This window comes from Zootoca vivipara, chromosome 6 (assembly GCF_963506605.1).
Source record: "Zootoca vivipara chromosome 6, rZooViv1.1, whole genome shotgun sequence".
Taxonomy (NCBI): Eukaryota; Metazoa; Chordata; class Lepidosauria; order Squamata; family Lacertidae; genus Zootoca; species Zootoca vivipara.
Window position 1 is genome coordinate 41,248,719 of NC_083281.1, and position 13,456 is coordinate 41,262,174.

The following is a 13,456-nucleotide window of genomic DNA, read 5'->3' on the forward strand; positions in this document are numbered from 1 at the left end:
GAGGGCGTTCCACAGGGCAGGCACCACCACCGAGAAGGCCCTCTGCCTAGTTCCCTGCAACTTGGCTTCTCGCAACAAGGGAACCGCCAGAAGGCCCTTGGTGCTGGACCTCAGTGTCTGGGCCCTCGGTGCTGGACCTCAGTGTCTGATGGAGGTGGAGACGCTCCTTCAGGTATACTGGACCGAGGCCATTTAGGGCTTTAAAGGTCAGCACGAACACTTTGAATTGTGCTCGGAAACGTACTGGGAGCCAATGTAGATCTTTCAAGACCGGTGTTATGTGGTCTCGGTGGCCGCTCCCAGTCACCAGTCTAGCTGCCGCATTCTGGATTAGTTGTAGTTTCCGAGTCACCTTCAAAGGTAGCCGCACATAGAGTGCATTGCAGTAGTCCAAGCGGGAGATAACTAGAGCATGCACCACTCTGGCTAGACAGTCTGCAGGCAGGTAGGGTCTCAGCCTGCGTACCAGATGGAGCTGATAGACAGCTGCCCTGGACACAGAATTGACCTGCGCCTCCATGGACAGCTGTGAGTCCAAAATGACTCCCAGGCTGCGCACCTGGTCCTTCAGGGGCACAGTTACCCCATTCAGAACCAGGGAATCCTCCACACCTGCCTGCCTCCTGTCCCCCACGAACAGTACTTCTGTCTTGTCAGGATTCAACCTCAATCTGTTAGCCACCATCCACCCTCCAACCGCCTCCAGGCACTCACACAGGACCTTCACTGCCTTCACTGGTTCTGATTTGAAATGAGTGGCGATGAGTGGCGAGCATCCCAGGGGGGCGGGGCAGCAATGTCACCCGCCCTCATGGATGACACCTGGGGCAGGCTGCCCCCACCACACCCCCTTCCTCCGCCACTGTTTCTGAGCTCTTCTCGACCTTGGGCTGAGCGGAGGAATGCTATCCAGAGACTGTGAATCTATTAACCCTCTCTCTTCTAGTGTTTCGTCTTGAGTATTTCCCAGCTTCTGCCTTCTGAACTTTGCCCCTCTGCAAACCACTGTTCCAAATCTATACTGTCCTCCTGCTCCTGGAAAGATTCAGGAGTGGGGGGGGGTGGCTCCCACCATTCCTCCTCATTGCAGCCCTCCCCACGGTCCCTGACAGCCACCAGTGAGTACCGGTACCTTTTTTTCTAGGAAAAAAAACACTGTTTGTAGCATGTGAAAAAGGCAAGTAAGAAGGGACATGGTAGAAATTTATAAAATTATGCATAGCATGGTGAAAGTGGATAGAGTTGGTCCTCTCCAGCTGAGCTGATAGAGAGGGCTTTGCTGTCTTACCTCTTCCACTACTGCCATTTTTTAAAAGAACATTAGAAAACTTTAAAAACATTTAGAAATAGTTGAATACAATCATATGTCCTCACAGCTCATAACAAGGTTGCCAGGAACAGCATCATTCAACCATTGAATCCTTGGCTCAACATGAATATTTAATAGTTCCTCCTAGATATTAATATTGAGGGAGACAGATTCATTCCATAAGTGGGGAAACTGCTGCTGAGAAGACCCCGTCATGGGCCAATGCCAACCAGGAAGCACCCTGTTTTTATACCACTATATTCATTAACATCAGTAGTGTGTGGCATAAAACAAAATTACAATAAAAGCAGCTCGCATACAATAATCCTCATAAAAGCAGCAAATCAACACAACAAATAAAGAGGAAGCTGGTATTAACTGCCAGCTGTATTTTACAATGGCTCCATGACCATATAAATACATCTGACCTGATCTGCACGCAAAGGCTTGGGAAGATAAATGGATTTTCAGCAAGCACCAAAATGCTATTAATATCGGGGCATGTCACAGCTCAGAGGGGAGCTGGTTTCCCAGAGCACCCAGCAAGACAGAGAAGGCCCTCTAGGCTCTGTTACTGCAAGATGGACCCCTCCAGGCAATGGCACAGCCAGGAGAGCCTCACCCACTGGCCTCGGGAACTGGGACAGGATGAGATGGGAGAAGCAGTTGCCTGAGAAAATCTGCCACAAAGTTGTTTAGCGCCTTGTGAATCAGTAAAAGAACCTTCAACCTGGCTCAATAGCATGTTGGTCCATGTAACACCAAAACCATTGATATGGCCTCTCTTCTTTTCACCTGCAAATAAAGGAGCGAAATTAGAGGGACCATTTCAGCTCCATTTAGGTTCTGAAAAGAGCTTTGGTTGGAAGTGCAAAAGTGGAGATCATTCAGTGTGTGACTTTAGAGTTAATTCTGTTGTCAGTAAGTCAGATAACCAAGTGGGAAGGGGGTATTGCTTAGCAACAAGGCTGAGTGGCACATGCTCTGCTTGGCTGCATACTTTTGGAGTTGTTTCTCTGTGTGTTTGGGTGAATGTTTTCCTGTGACGTACAAGGCCTGAAATAAGAAATACATAACCTCTCTGTTTATATCTCCTCAAATTGTACACTGTCAATAGAAATACAAGCAATTAAACCTTTCTTAAAAAAAAAAACCTCAGCAGATAATAAATAAAGAACTATTACCATGTACAGAGGAGATTGTCATATACTGGCTCAGACCACTGATCCATCTAGCTCAGGCATCCCCAAACTTCGGCCCTCCAGATGTTTTGGACTACAATTCCCATCTTCCCCGACCACTGGTCCTGTTAGCTAGGGATCATGGGAGTTGTAGGCCAAAACATCTGGAGGGCCACAGTTTGGGGATGCCTGATCTAGCTCAATATTGTCTGTATGGGCCACCCCCAACTTTGTGCCCTCCATATTTTTGGAAGAAAACTCTCATCAGCCCTGACCATTAACCATGATTGCTGGGGCTGATGGGAGTTGTAATCTTTAACATCTTGGGGGGGGCACTAGGATGGTGAGCAGTGTATTACATGCTATCTCTTAATTGGTTAATGATGTGACTCCATTTTTATATTGTTCTTGATGAGTTTTTGTCCTGCAAGAACCCCTGGAGTTAATCAGCAGGATAGAAAATCTTAGAAATGAACGAATAAACTAACCGCTCACCTTCACCCTACCAAGACCCCAGTTACAGACAAAGTGTGGAAATCCTGTGCAGCTCTCCACCCCACCCCCCACCCCCACCCCAAAATATCACCACCATTTAGCATGGCACCCAGAAATAAAAGGATTAGACATCAACACGACAAATGAGAGAACTGTCTACTGTTAACACTGGCGAGAATAAAAATTTACAAGGTGCATAAAGCCTTCCACTCTTACCACTGTAAGCCCAGCCACTTGGAAGAAATCTGACATGGGCAAGTTAACACAAGCTTGCTTGCTGTGATTAGAGGTGTAGCCTGTTCAGTGCTGCCAGGAGGGATTATCATGAGACATTTTACAGCTACTGACTCAGTGCGTGTGAGAGAGGGAATAAGGCACTGATGGACACAACTCAATGGAAAAGGGGTCTTCATTAAGTCTGGACCTATGGGCAGGGCTCAGATCCAAAGTGGCTTCAAGTCTTGGATCAAAATCCCACGTTTATTAATTTATAAGGGAGATTTCAATATCTGCTTGCCTCTCATCCATCTTGAACCCCTAGTAGTAAGGGGCAACTTTTCCCAGCTCACCTCATCCTTACCTTAGTTTCCCCAGGGCTTCCTGAGAAGTGTTTGCTTGTTTACAAAGAGTTATTCTGTAAAAGCTCTGAAATATTGGCACGTTGGACGGGGAGCGTCCTATTAACCCTCCCTGCTAGTCCATCATTTAAAAGGGGGAGAGAGTGGAAATGGGAAGCATTGTCTGACTCTGGCAACAGTATGGCCTTTTTAAGGGTCATTGTTAAGACTGGATACCCTTCAGCAGCAGAGTGGAATTTCAGTCTACAGTTCCTTCCAGGTAGGGAGAGGCGAATCCCTCAAATTTGGTTTCTATTAGTTTCTCAATTTTCCAATCCTAAATTCAGTTTTCAACATTTCCACATCACTTTGTGATTTTTTAAAAAAATAAGTCCTCATCAAATTAATCAGCATTACCGTGCCCATTTCTCCTAATCTGCACATGTTCATATGCAATATTGCCTGATATACACATTTTGCAAAGCAGTGTCCCCTAAAATAATGCATGTTTGCATGCTGTCTTCACCAATATATCCATCTGTATGGACACTTTGTGTTTTATGGGTCCTTGTACATGCATTACTTGGCTGGAGAGCTGCACTGCAAAATTCGGGGAAGTGCAAATTTCAAGGGTTTGTGTTTCAGTTTGCATATTGTTTCAGAAAGTGCAAATTGCGTAAGTTCATTTTTAAATGTGATCTGAATCGAATTTCGCTCCCATGCTTTCCCCCAGCCCAATTTAGCAAGCCAAGAGATAATGGAAACTGCAGTTCCCAGCAGCAATGAACACTCCTGAGCAGGGATTAAATGTGTGGCTGGCTGACACCTGCTTGCCTTCCTGCCCTGGTTCCAGCCTTTTGGAAGGGTGCAATCATTCAAGAAGTATAAGGAACTGGTGTGGAGCATAGGAGCCAACTCCTGGGGGCTTACCTGGGTCTCCACCATATTTTATTCAGGTTGGTACCCCTGGTGCAGAGGTATGACCACAAGCCCAGCCCATTATGAAGTGGGCTAAATTTGGTGGATTTGTGGCCTTCCAAATCTTGGGCTCATCATGACACAAAGATGAGGGGGAAGATGAGGTGAAGCAGCAAGGCCCTTTCCACTGGCTCAGTTGGTAGACCAAACTGTTATTGGGCTCTTCCCCTCCCAGAACAGCCTTCTGCAGCAGCTGTTCCACCGAACAGCCTGGTTTTCTTCTTCCCTACTGGTTCCTTTCTCCTTTTGTATCGTACCTCTTTGATGGTCAGCCATAATTACAAAATGTAAATGCCTTTGAGCCCTTGGGCAGAAAGGCAGTGCATAAATGTGGTGAACAATTTGCTGAAACGGCCATTGGATTCTGTTTGAATGGCAGCTGTCCACCTTTGCCAATCATATACCTCTGACAGTTCAACCATCCCAGGATTTGTCGCCCTGTTTTATGCTGTAAAGCTCTCTGGCCCCAGAGCAAGCCTCTAGCGACTCCTTTGATGTCTTCAAAGGGAGGGGGGAGGAAACGTATCTCCGGGCACTGGATTTGGCTGCAAAGCAGAGACTGTGGAGTCTTTAGAGCCCTAATTAGAACCAGTTAGAGCCCTCCTGACCTGTCTTAGCACAAATCTGGACTGCTTTGCAAACACCCCCTCGCTGAAGTTTGGGGTCGTTATTAATCAGAGAGCTATAATGGCCACTCACTCAAGTGGCTTCCCCCAAATTGCTCCTTATGAGAAAATTCTTCTGAAATAAAAGCCTCTTTCTACTGACAATGCAGAGAAAGAACTTCACAAAATGGCTTGCAGTCAACCGTGAAAAGCAGTTACAAGGTCAAAAAATATCCACTGGTAAGAAAATGCAAGATTTCTTGATTGGAATAAATGGGGCAGGCTTGCATGAATTTGCTTCATTCTGCATAAGGCTTGTCGAAAGTGAGGCAGTTGGACAGCAGAACAGCATCCCACCTTCAACGTAACTTAGAATAACTCGGCAGCTGTACTGATCATGTGCAGCCAGGCCTATGGTGGCAGAAGGCTTGTGTCTGATGCCCCAGCACCCCTATCTTGAAGGCAACTGTTTGCCTGGCTACATTCAGGGTGGTGGCAACCATAGGACAATGTGGGCTAGACAATGCTACCATTCAATGGATTTGTAACTGGCTGGCTGACTGAACCCAAAGGGTGCTCATCAATAGCTCCTCTTCATCCTGGAGAGAAGTGACTAGTGGGGTGCCACAGGGTTCTGTCTTGGGCCCGATCTTATTCAACATCTTTATAAACGACTTGGATGATGGGCTTGAGGGCATCCTGATCAAGTTTGCAGATGACACCAAACTGGGAGGGGTGGCTAATACCCCAGAGGACAGGATCACACTTCAAAATGACCTTAACAGATTAGATAACTGGGCCAAAGCAAACAAGATGAATTTTAACAGGAAGAACTGTAAAGTACTACACTTGGGCAAAAAAAATGAAAGGCACAAATACAGGATGGGTGACACCTGGCTTGAGAGCAGTACATGCGAAAAGGATCTAGGAGTCTTGGTAGACCACAAACTTGACATGAGTCAACAGTGTGATGCAGCAGCTAAAAAAGCCATTACAATTCTGGGATGCACCAATAGGAGTATAGCATCTAGATCAAGGGAAGTAATAGTACCACTGTATTCTGCTCTGGTCAGACCTCACCTGGAGTACTATGTCCAGTTCTGAGCACCACAGTTCAAGAAGGATACTGACAAGCTGGACCATGTCCAGAGGAGGGCAACCAAAATGGTCAAAGGCCTGGAAACAATACCTTATGAGGAACGGCTTAGGGAGCTGGGCATGTTTAGCCTGGAGAAGAGAAGGTTAAGGGGTGATATGATAGCCATGTTCAAATATATTAAAGGATGCCATATAGAGGAGGGAGAAAGGTTGTTTTCTGCTGCTCCAGAGAAGCGGACACGGAACAATGGATTCAAACTACAAGAAAGAAGATTCCACCTAAACATTAGGAAGAACTTCCTGACAGTAAGAGCTATTCGGCAGTGGAATTTGCTGCCAAGGAGTGTGGTGGAGTCTCCTTCTTTGGAGGTCTTTAAGCAGAGGCTTGACAGCCATCTGTCAGGAATGCTTTATGGTGTTTCCTGCTTGGCAGGGGGTTGGACTGGATGGCACTTGTGGTCTCTTCCAACTCTATGATTCTATGATTCTAGGAGCAACCAGCATGGCAAGGCCACTGCCAGTACCGACCAACCTAAGCTTAATTTCTTAGGAGACCCACGATGGATTGATGCTTCCAGCAAATTGCATCCTATGCTTTGGAAGTGCTAATCCGAGGCACATGGTGGCTACTTGAGGTTATGCAGCACTGAAGGAAAGGCACTCTATGTATGTTCAGAGGCATTCCATGACTTTATATGCTGCAGAAGCACTGAGTGTACTCTAGTGAGCCTTGGCTGGAATTCAGCTCTGCCATTCTATCACCGGCCTCAGCATAGTCGCAGGATATCTTTCTAATCTGTGATGTCAAAGGTTCAAGCCTCATCTGCCCTTTATGTAATTTAGCAAAGAGACTCTCTGTTCATTTCTTTGAACACTTGGCTGGCCTCCAAATTTTCCTGGGATGTCAAATGTGTGTGTGTGTGTGTGTGTGTGCGTGTGTGCTCGCGTGCGCGCGCGCACACACACACACACACTCTTACTGGAGATTGCTCAGAATTGCATCACCAATTCTTTGTATTTTCTGCATTTCCAGGAAGAAAATAACAAGAGGAGTGAATTTTGCAAAGATGAAGCACATTTAAATGTAAATGGGTAAATGGTGTTATTTCTGTCTTGAAAAGTATCATTAATACGTTTTTCAACAGTTTCTCTGTTGGGAGGGGAAGAGCAGGAGAGAGGAGAAAATATCAGGAATATTAATGTGTGAATTATGAATCTCTTTAACCCTCTGAGCCTGTCAGAAGCCTGTCGTAGAAAAAGGAGCAATTACAATGAACAGGAGGAGTCGTAGGATAATAGAAATGTAGAGTTGGAAGGGACCCCGAGGGTCATCTAGTCCAACCCCCTGCAATGCAGGAATCTCAACTAGAATAGAAGATACTTGCACTGGAGAGATCCAAAGTACTCATGAGAAACTTCTCAGCCAGTCAAAGATATGATTTAGAAGCATATGTATTCCTTATGCCCTTCACATATTTCCTGAAGAACCTCTTGGACATGTGGAATTCACTGCCACAAGATATGGTCAGTTTCCTACATGGATTTCAGAATAGGAGAATGTGTGAATGTTAGACGAGCTTGGATGAAGCCAAAGACCCATCCTGCCCAGAATCCTGTTCTTACGATTGTCAACCAGATGCCCCTATGAGGAGCCACAAGCAGGACCTGAGAGCAACGGTGGTATACTCCCCACTTGTGATTCCACCTGGTACTCAGAGGTTTACTGTCTCAGACAGTAGAGGTAGATTGGACTGGGCATATTCATGGAGGATGATCAGCTTTGACAGCTAGATTGGGGGCAGGGGTGGAATGGAGTATCCTGGAGGAGGGAATGGATCCCTGAACGCTCATATGTAGCATATGCATATGTAGAATTTTATTTCAAAATCCTTGCTGTGCATCTTCTCTTGTTACCATCCCTTTGTTGGTACTAAGTGAAAAGAAACTAAAGTGGAGATAATCAGTGCTGATGTGATTTGGGTTCATTTTGTTTGAAGCCCCTGATCTTACCAAGTTTCATTCAAACAAGAGCCAATTTATTTAACACCACATGTGCTCATTAAGTGATAATAAACAATAAGTACACACCTATAAGACAGGAATTCCTGGAGCATGTGAAAGGGCTTTTTTACGCTGATCAGAATGTCCTACAAAGTGCTACTGGAGATGTTCAAAGATGTTCCCAGAGCCTCCACCAAGGAGATGGCAAGACTGTGAAGAGGATGAGGAGGAAGAGGCAAAACTGAGCCACTTCCTTCTTTTCTCATTGGTTGAACCTTCCAAATGCCAGTGGAGGGGCAATCTTCCCTTCCCATTTAATGCTGGGCAAATTTGTGAGCTAATGTGAGACTCTTTGGCATTCATTTCCAATTGGTGCAATATTTGATCTCAAGAACTGCTGGAACCCAGAGAACTGCTGGATTTTTAACAGTGCGGAACTGATACTATAATTGCATTATTATATTTGTCATTGATTCCACACATGGACCTTCCATCCAGTATGGACTGATTGCATATGCGTTGAAACTGCTATTGCACAAATAATTGCTTCTGCAATACCTCCATACAAATCGAGGATTGGTTTTCCTGTATATACGATGATCTTTTGCATTGTCTGCTGTGGTCTTTATTACAATACATTGCACATTCCCTTTGATTCATATTTCAGCATTTGAGTATTGTTTATTTCAAGACAGGCAGTTCTTAGTTCTAGCATGCAATTGGCAAATTAAGTGATGACTTTTCTGTCATCGCGGGCTGAGAAAGTAAATCTCAACAGATCCCAGCAGAATATCTCCTATCAGCCTTTCAAGCTACCTTGGCTGATGATGTACAGTTCACTAACGGGCATCGTAAAAAGCAAAGGAAGCCAAAAGCCCACAGTTAAAACCTGAAAGCCTGTCCAGTATTTTGAAACAATTCCATTGATCCTAATGTTCTCCCACACATTCAAGGATTCCATTATTATCAGGGAGCATGACAGCAGGCAGAAGGTACTACTGTACTATGCTAAGCAGATAAACACACAAGGCCAAGTTACTGAGATGCTTAGCCCTGCTGCCATCCTGAATATACCTCCTGACTCTATGATGACTCCTGCAGCTTCACCTAATAACTGACTGTATAAAGCTGGGGGCTTTTGTAAGCATTGGAAAGGAAGCACATCATGGTGTACACTACCCCCCCCCTTCCCTAAGTGGAGTTAAACATGCTCTCGTTTCCATGGGAAGCAAGAACTCTGCATGGATGCAAATGCCTTACTCTGCACCTGGTTAATTTTTACACACAACCAACACAGCATCTCTATTTGGCCACTGATGAGGCCTGGTGAGAACCAAAATGCCTTACTAACAGTTGCTGCTTCGACTGGAAACTGTCAATAATCATTTGCATTTCTTAGTTAGGATCCACCAATCTCACTTGGTACATGGAACTGTATTTGCACCCAGTGCTTTTGCACTCGGCACTGAAAGTAAAGTAGTTGGGTTTGGAGTCCTAGGGTTGCCAGACTCAATAGAGGACAGGACTTCTGTGCCTTTAATTGCCCTGCTCTCTTTTGAGTCTGGAAACCTTAAAGAGAAACCAGCAGATCCTTTGCTTGGAAATTAAACAAAGGGTCTGCTGCTTTCTCTTTAAGGTTTCCAGACTCAAAAGAGAGCAGGGCAATTAAAGGCACAGAAGTGCTGTCCTCTATTGAGTCTGGCAACCCTAGTTTGGACCGGTATACCCTGTAAGCCAGCCCGCAAGCACCTTGTGATGAGAAATGTGAAGTCCCTTTTCTCCTTTCCTCCGTGATCAAACAGACACTTGCCCAGTCTGGAAAGCCAAATCTTGGCAGAACTCCTGTGTCTTCAGACTGAACACAAAGCAAATAAGGGGAGGGAGGACATGATAGAGGTATACACAATGTTGATGGGCAGTGGCTCCCTAAGGTTTCAGGCAGGAGTTCTTGCCAGCTTCACCTGGCACTGGCAAGGAACAAACCTGGACCTTCTGCATTCAAAGCTTGTGCCTTCAGTCACTTAGTGACAGCCCCCCCCCCAAAAGGAGAAGGCCCCCTTCCTGGCTCCTGACCTCCAGTTCTCCCTTTTATGTTGGACTCTGACTTCCATCAGCCACATCCAACATGGTTAATGTTCAGGGATGATGGGAGTTTTCTTCTAACTCCTTGCTCAATTTCACTTGCCCTCTCCCTACTTGAAATTCTCTCTTCCGTCAACTTTTCCTTCCTAGCCTGTTGAAATTGTTTGGTAGCTGTTCCAACTCCTTGGATGCTTCTCTCTCTCCCTAAAGTGCACAGTCGGTGAAGTGGAGATACTACATTTTTTACTAAGTCATGCTTTTATCTGCCATTCGTGTGTCATCTTTGATTCTCATGCGCAACTTGAGAACATTGTACTTTGTTGTGTCTACTTGTGTGTGCATTTTAAAGGGAATTCAGTTTTTCAGGAGACAGCGGTAGAAAAGAGTTGCCTCTATCAAACTACTTGTATCATTACAGCAATGGCTCACCTCTCCAAAGGGGAATGGGAGGATGTGATGTTATCGTACAATACCAAGATGAAGGTCTACCAGCTTTGCATGTTGAGCACGCGGCTTTATGGAAGTGAGTTGTGGACAATATACAACTCCCAGAAGCAACATCTCAACAGCTTCCACATGTGCTGCACCAGGAAGATGTTGGACATCACATGACAGAACAGCGTCTCAAACAAAGATGTGGTCTCCCAAGCTCACATGCCCAGCATGTTCACACTCCTGTCTCGTGGTATACAGTCATACCTCGGTTTAATAAGTACGCCTCGGTTTGAGTATTTTCAGTTTAAGTACTCCGCGGACCTGTCTGGAATGGATTAATCCACTTTCCATTATTTTCAATGGGAAAGTTCGCTTCAGGTTAAGTATGCTTCAGGTTAAGTACGGATTTCTGGAACCAATTACACTCATACTTCGGGTTAAGTACGCTTCAGGTTGAGTACTCCGCGGACCCGTCTGGAACAAATTAATCCACTTTCCATTACTTTCAATGGGAAAGTTTGCTTCAGGTTAAGTATGCTTCAGGTTAAGTACAGACTTCTGGAACCAATTGTGTTTGTAAACCGAGGTACCACTGTACACTGGCTTGGTCATGCCCACATAATGGAAGATGGCAGCTTCCCCAGGCCCATGCTCTATGGCAGGCAAAGGCAAACTTGGCCCTCCAGATGTTTTGGGGCTACAACTCTCATCATCCCTAGCTAACAGAACCAGTGGTCAGGGATGATGGGAGTTGTAGTCCCAAAACGTCTGGAGGGCTGAGTTTGCCTGTGCCAGCTCTCCAGGGAGCTGGCTTCAGGCAACGGTCATTGGCAGCCCAGCTCTGCATTACAAAGATGTCTGCAAATGAAGCATGTAGGCTGAAATGAAACATCAACCCTGCCATGTGGGAATCTCTTCCAGTGCCTAGAGCCCCATCAGTCATGTCGTACACCCACAGCAATGACCAGAGGAGGAATGACCTTGGTGCATCTGCAGCAGCACAACCTGACATCTTCATCTGCCCCAGCTGCAACAAAACATGTCTCTCCCATTTTGGTCTCTACAACCAAAGCAGGTGTCATAATTCTAACAATTTGGCTTCACCCCCAAAGGCACACTCTCCTGAGACAGACAGATGCCAGCAAAACAATAGGACCAGGATGTTCTATTGCACAAAGTTAGCTGTATTCTAGGGGTGGGGGAACTTGTGCTTTCCCAAATATTGCTGTACTACAACTCCCATCATCCCTGGCCATCGGCCATACTTGCTGGGACTGATGAGAGTTGGACTTTAGCAACATCTAGAAAGCCACACATTCTCCATCCAGCTCTATTCCCTGGTGCAAGTGGGTATTTCTGCTTGGATGTGCCTTTTGTCACATGCAACAGGTTTCAAATTAGGCTTGCTGGTAACTCTGGCAGGAAAACAAGTATGCTCACTCGTTTGCACTTGTGGATCTTTTTGTCTGCCAAATCTTGTCTTTTTCCCTGACAAAACACAAGGAAACATCAATTCCCTGTCTTGCAGAAATAAGGTATAAATGGCCAAAGTCATGTTCTCTTGCAAGGTGAGAGACTCAAAGTGACTTCTCCCTTACATGTGGAGCCTGGCTTTTGTGACAACTTTGCTGCAGATTTCAGCAGGAGCAGGAGAATGTTTGAGGGCCCATCTTTGTCGCTGTCAACTCTTTGTCTACCTTTGAGCTTCCAGGCCCACCCCAAGGTTAACAACTGGCCCTACGCCTAGATGAACCAATTGTCCTACTTTACAGAGGACAAGCCTCTGTTTCAAGAACTGTCCAGAGCAGAAGTCAGCAAGGTTTGCCTCGCCTGGGCCGGTTCACTCCAGCAGAAATTCCTCTGTGGGCCGGATTGTGTGTTTTCCGACATCTGCATCTGCGCAGGTGCAATTTCCAGCGTCTGCGTTTGCACAGACGTGATTTCCAGCACCGCAGAAGTGAATCCCCGCACCACGCTGCGCCGGTTTAGTGCGCGGGGGGTCACCGAGCAAGCAGCTCGGTTCGGGGGTGGCTCAGGGGCTTGTGGCCCATGGGCCTTAGGTTGCCTACCCCTGGTCCAGAGTGTAAGAAAGGGAAGTAGGAGGGGTCTTGAGGTTCTGCATCCACTTCTAGTTCCCAGGTTAACTGGGGCAAGCAGCCAGCTCCTGAAGTAAGCAGCCAGGTCACGGGGGGGGGGGGCACACACCCTTCCCCATGATAGTGAGATGGCTTGCATTTCTATTTAAATAATAGTGGTGATTTCTACATTTGCAGAAAGTCCCAGGTTCAGTTCCCCACACTGGGGGAGGGGGGATGGAATGTAGTATACTGGAAAAGGGCATGGCTGGCTAGAATTCTGAACTGTAGTGCTTTAGACTGCAACTTTTTTTGTTGCAGGCCTCACTTGTGGGGCTGAAAATGCCAGCCTACCTCATAAGGTTGTCACTGTTAAGCATTACAATTTATAAGAAGGCAATATACATGGAATGCTTTGGACACTCAAATTACTATTATATTGCTATTTAAAATGTAGCTGTTCAGGATTATAACTGATAGCAAGATGAAACATTTGGAAAGTGGGGGGGAGTTATATAAATTGCTATTATTATTATTATTTTCATAGGGCTGTCAAGTGGATTGTGAGATTTTTAGTTGGTTAAGGTTGCAGTCGGTCCTCTGTTCGCTCACCTGGATGTCAGTCCCATTGATCATAGCT